This window comes from Salvelinus sp. IW2-2015, linkage group LG28 (assembly GCF_002910315.2).
Source record: "Salvelinus sp. IW2-2015 linkage group LG28, ASM291031v2, whole genome shotgun sequence".
Taxonomy (NCBI): Eukaryota; Metazoa; Chordata; class Actinopteri; order Salmoniformes; family Salmonidae; genus Salvelinus; species Salvelinus sp. IW2-2015.
Window position 1 is genome coordinate 22,880,302 of NC_036868.1, and position 6,336 is coordinate 22,886,637.

A 6,336-nucleotide genomic window follows, 5' to 3' on the forward strand; every position below is an offset into this window, starting at 1 on the left:
GTTGGCTGGATTCACAAGATGTGTATCTTTCATTAGCTGTATTGGACTTGTTAATGTGTGAAAGTTAAATATTTCAAAAAAAAAAAATTTGAATTTCGCACTCTGCCTTTTCAGTGGAATGTGGGAGGAGTTCCGCTAGCGGAATGCCGGGCCTGTAAAGGTTTTAACACAAGTTTTCTGGAGACTTGTGGGCGGAGTGCCAATGACGTCGCACTGTATATGCTTTCAGTAGCCTGATTGTGTCCAGACGAAGGAGAAATCCACACACAATGCATCCCTGACCCCCTCTTGAAGTTGTCAGCCAGATCTGAACACAATCTAACCACAATGAGACTTTTGTATGTCTAATACCAGAAGTCGCATATAAGTAAGTGTCAAGTGTAGACACAGCTTATGAGACATGCTATACTGCAAGCAAAAGCAGCACGTCTGCGAAGCGAGGCTCGCTTGAAGCGTTTTTACACTATTTTCCTCGTCAGCAAAAGCATTGCAGAGACGAGGTAGATGCACAGAAATAAGCACATAATCAAATATAAATTCACAAACAATCTCAATAATCCTAAAACTAAGTAGGAAAATAGCTAAAATAGCCCTGCACATATTGAAAGGTTCAGGTATGTTGTGTCTTTGGCATCATTAAAACTGAAGACTATTTTTTAAATAACTCGTTAATTATTATTACGCGATTAAACTGATTAATCATGTAACTGTAATTAACTAGGAAGTCGGGGCACCAAGGAAAATATTCAGATTATAAAGTTATAATTTTCCTAATATAACTTTCAGATATTTGAATATCTGATCACTTAGTCTTCGAATTAATGAATTATTATTTACCTCATGTTAGTCTCATTTCAAACGTCGTAAATTGTTGGTTATCTGCACGAACCCAGTCTTCACTATGAGTCATCCATACAGCAATTGTCTTAAATAATATATTTACTAACTAAGTAATTCACAGAAATGCATAAACAAACAGTAGATAGTTACAAGGAAATGATAACGGAGTTTCCCTAGTGGGATAAACCGGTATCGCGGCTTGGTGGACAAAAAGGGAAGTGGGGGTCAACTGAGATGAGACACTACAAAGTTGATAATTATAACAATTGAAATGCTAATCCTTTGCACATGAACGCTCACTCATTCGGGAATAATTGCAATCAATATATATATTTACGCTCAGTGTGTTGTCGGGATCTCTGTTGAAAAGTTTGTTTCTGTTGGAGAGTTTGTCCGCCCTCTCTTTGTCGTGGTTAGAATGGATAGTTCAGAGTGACATTCATTCATGTCGTTATAGAATAGATGTTTCGGCGGTTGTCGGTCTTCGCGTTCAATGATACTGAATTCCTAGCTGCAGACTAGTAATTAACTTCTTTGATATAGGGGGCAGCATTTTCACTTTTGGATGAATTGCGTGCCCATAGTGAACTGCCTCATACTCTGTCCCAGATGCTAATATATGCATATTATTATTAGTATTGGATAGAAAACACTCTGAAGTTTCTAAAACTGTTCGAATGATGTCTGTGGGTATAACAGAACTCATATGGCAGGCAAAAACCTGAGAAAAAATCCAAACAGGAAGTGAAAATTCTGAGAGTGGTCGTTGTTAAAGTCATCGCCTATTCAATTCCCTGTAATATATGGATCTGTTTGCACGTCATACGCCTTCCACTAGATGTCAACAGAACGTGGAATGAAGTTTATGCTGTGCTGTGGGACCGGATGGGAGGGGAATGAGTCAGTGGAATGAGTCAGTGGTCTGGCAGATTGCCAGTTCTTGGTCACGCGCTTTCCTCATGTTGTCGCCTTGCGTTCCATTACTTATACAGACATGAAAGAATGCTTCGGTTGGAACGTTATTGGATATAAATGATAACAACATCCTGAAGATTGATTCTCTACTAAATCTGACCAGTTTATTCGACCTGGAATATAACTTTTTAACGTTTTCGTCCGACGTTTGCCTGCAGCTGCGCGAGCGTTTGGACACGTGTACTACACATGCTAGCAACATTAGCTAATTGGACATAAGTAATGGACATTATCGAACAAAACAACGATTTATTGTGGAACTAGGATTCCTGGCACTGCATTCTGATGAAGATAATCAAAGGTAAGGGAATATTTATGATGTAATTTCGTATTTCTGTTGATTCCAACATGGTGGAGAAATGTTGTTAAATCTGAGCGCCATCTCAGATTATTCCATGGTGTGCTTTTTACGTAAAGTTTTTTTTAAATCTGACACAGCGGTTGCATTAAGAACAAGTGTATCTTTAATTATCTTCTCTAGGGTAGGGGGCAGCATTCGGAATTTTGGATGAAATGCATGCCCAAATTAAACTGCCTGCATCTCGGGCCCAGAATATATTATATGCATATAACTGGTAGATTTGGATAGAAAACACTCTAAAGTTTCCAAAACTGTTAAAATAGTGTCTGTGAGTATAACTGAACTGATTTGGCAGGCAAAAACCTGAGAAAAATCCATTCAGGAAGTAGTTTTTTTTTTGGTTTTGTAGTTTTCTATTCAATGCCAATACAGTATCCATTGACTTAGGACTCAAAATGCAGTTTCTATGCCTTCCACTAGATGTCAACAGTCTTCAGAAAATGTTTCAGGCTTGTATCCTGAAAAATGAGGAAGTAAGAGCAGTCTGAATGAGTGGACCCTGCCGTGTCACAGAGCTTTTTCCTGCGCAAGACCGAGAGAGTGCGCTTCTTGTTTACATTTTATATTGACGACGTTATTGTCTGGTTGAAATATTATTGGTTATTTAGGCTAAAAACAACCTGAGGTTTGAATATAAACATCGTTTGACATGTTTCTATGAACTTTACGGATACAATTTGGATTTTTTTGTCTTCCTGTTTTTACTGCGTTTTAGCCTGTGGATTACTGAAGAAAACGCGTGAACAAAATGGAGGTTTTTGGGTATAAAGATACTTTATCGAACAAAAATAACATTTAATGAGTAAATGAATGTCTGCTGATTGCAACCATATGTAGATCATCAAAGGTAATGGATTCATTTTATCTCTATTTCTAAATTGTGTAACTGTTCTAGCTGGCTGGCTACTGTTTGTAATGATTTGTTTAGTGGGCTATGTTCTCATAATCGTGATGTATGCTTTCGCCGTAAAGCATTTAAAAAATCTGACACTGTGGTTGGATTCACAAGCAGTTCATCTTTAAACCTATGTAAAATATGTTTTGTTTTCTGAATTTTTATAATGAGTATTTCTGTATATGAATTTGGCGCCCACCAGTTTCACTGGCTGTTGAAGAGGTGGGACGCTACCGTCTCACGTGCCCAAGAGAGGTTAAATGTAAAACATGTATCTTTCATCAAAGTTTATGATGAGTATTTCTGTTATTTGACGTGGCTCTCTGTAATTACTCCGGATATTTTGGAGGCATTTCTGAACATGGCGCCAATGTAAATCGAGATTTGTGGATATAAATATGCACATTATCGAACAAAACATACATTTATTGTGTAACATGATGTCATATGAGTGTCATCTGATGAAGATGTTCCAAGGTTAGTGATACATTTTATCTCTATTTCTGCTTTTTGTGACTACTATCTTTTGCTGGGAAAGTGGCTGTGTTTTTCTGTGGCTATGTACTGAGCTAACATAATTGTTTGGTGTGCTTTCCCCGTAAATCCTTTTTGAAATCAGACATGTTGGCTGGATTCACAACATGGGTAGCTTTAATTTGGTGTCGTTCATGTGTGATTTCATGAAAGATTGATTTATATAGTAATATATTGGAATTTGGTGCGCTACATTTTTTCTGGATTTTGGCCAAGTGGGATGCTACCGTCCCACCTATCCTAGAGAAGTTAATATCAAAGACTTGTTCTTATTCTGTCGGTATCAATAGTCTAAGTGTTTAACCACGTGGTATGGTTAAAAGATTAATCTCCTCAAACCTTAGCTTATACTCAGGTTTATGGTCTCTTCTCAAACCTTGGCCCTCTCATTATCGAGGTAAGCTGGTCTGGTGATAGAAAACCCGGGTGGGGTTTTATTCGTAAGAGCAGAAAATGGCCTGTCCCAGGACGCCAGACCATAACTGTGCTCATGTGCGGTCCTCTGATTTAGTTAAACTCCAAAGGGAATTGGAGTTTCCTTCATTAAACAGTCCAAAATCACATTACACAATTTCACAAACAGTTCCATCCTCACTCATTCATTTTATACAACAATTAGATGTAAGCCTCATAACTGAGGCTATTATATAAACAGCGTTATGGTAATGTGGCCGTATTGTCTCCCATGAGTTTCACAAAATTGTACCAAACTGACCAGTTCGTAGCTGGATTCTTCACCAATCTTTTAAACCTTCTCAAGAACATAAATGTTGTTCAGACCTCAAGTTCTGTGAGGTGGAAGAAAGTCCTTTGTTCTCTCTATGAAAACTCACTTTCTCTCTATACTGTGGCCATGAGGAGATAATCTCCTCCAGGAATTTACGACCTGAGGTCGCAGCAGCCTGAGTGTAGGAGACAGACGTCATGACAGGTATCACCCCCGCTAATTAACACTAATTAACACTGCCAGCTTGTGCTAACTGTGACTTCAGTCACTCTTAAAGGGACAGGCTTTTTTTACAGGTTAACAAACAGAAACTATTATAGAACTGTTGTTTCTGATCAACAAATATTTTGTAATTAATGTTGTTGTATTGTACTGGAACTAATGACAACAAACTGTAATTGAATGGATTCAATTAAGAAAAAAATTCTAAAAGGATTCTGATTGGGGAGATAAATTGTATGATTGTGAGAATCCTATAGGATTCTATTAGAATCCTATTGGACTAGGGATGTTTTGACTAGGGAAGGTATTTACCAGATAAATACTCTTCAAAATCTCTTCACATTAATGGAAACAAATGCAGTGTCACGCCCTGACCTTAGAGATCCTTTTTATGTCTCTATTTTGGTTTGGTCAGGACGTGAGTTGGGGTGGGCATTCTATGTATGGTGTTCTATGTTTTCTTTTTCTGTGTGTTTGGCCGGGTGTGGTTCTCAATCAGAGGCAGCTGTCTATCGTTGTCTCTGATTGAGAACCATACTTAGGTAGCTTTTTTCCACCTGTTTGTTGTGGGTAGTTGTTTTCTGTTTTGTGTTGTTGCACCAGACATAACTGTTTCGTTTCGTTCTCTCTCTTTGTTGTTTTTGTTGTTCAGGTTATTTATTAAATTATAATAAACACTTACCCCGCTGCGTTTTGGTCACCTTCTTTCCAGGACGATCGTTACATGCAGATTGAACCAGTTGAACTGGTAATGTTAGGAGTAGCACTTGTACAAAACGTCATCCCAGCATTCAAAGTGATCCACCAGTCATCAATTACACTAATGTCCAGACCTGAGTCTTTATGTTTCGATGATGATACATGGCATGGAAGGTTGTTCAGATGAATTAAATCACAGTACAGTTGAGTTAGATCATATGATTGACAGTTGACAGTTTAGTTGGCATTAGTCTGTAATTCTTGTCTTGATTGGCTTTAGGATTGACCAACTGGTGGGTAAAGTAGTATGTACTGTATGCATGTATGTATGTACAGTGGGGAGAACAAGTATTTGATACACTGCCGATTTTGCAGGTTTTCTTACTTACAAAGCATGTAGAGGTCTGTAATTTTTATCATAGGTACACTTCAACTGTGAGAGACGGAATCTAAAACAAAAATCCAGAAAATCACATTGTATGATTTTTAAGTAATTAATGTGCATTTTATTGCATGACATAAGTATTTGATCACCTACCAACCAGTAAGAATTCCGGCTCTCACAGACCTGTTCGTTTTTCTTTAAGAAGCCCTCCTGTTCTCCACTCATTACCTGTATTAACTGCACCTGTTTGGAACTCGTTACCTGTATAAAGACACCTTGTCCACACACTCACAAAACAGACTCAAACCTCTCCACAATGGCCAAGACCAGAGAGCTGTGTAAGGACATCAGGGATCAAATTGTAGCCTGCACCAAGGCTGGGATGGGCTACAGGACAATAGGCAAGCAGCTTGGTGAGAAGGCAACAACTGTTGGCGCAATTATTAGAAAAATGGAAGAAGTTCAAGATGACGGTCAATCACCCTCGGTCTGGGCTCCATGCAAGATCTCACCTCGTGGGGCATCAATGATCATGAGGAAGGTGAGGGATCAGCCCAGAACTACACGGCAGGACCTGGTCAATGACCTGAGAGAGCTGGGACCACAGTCTCAAAGAAACCAATAGTAAACACACTACGGCGTCATGGATTAAAATCCTGGGCAGTGCCACGGCAAGGTCCCTCTGGCTCAAGCCAGCC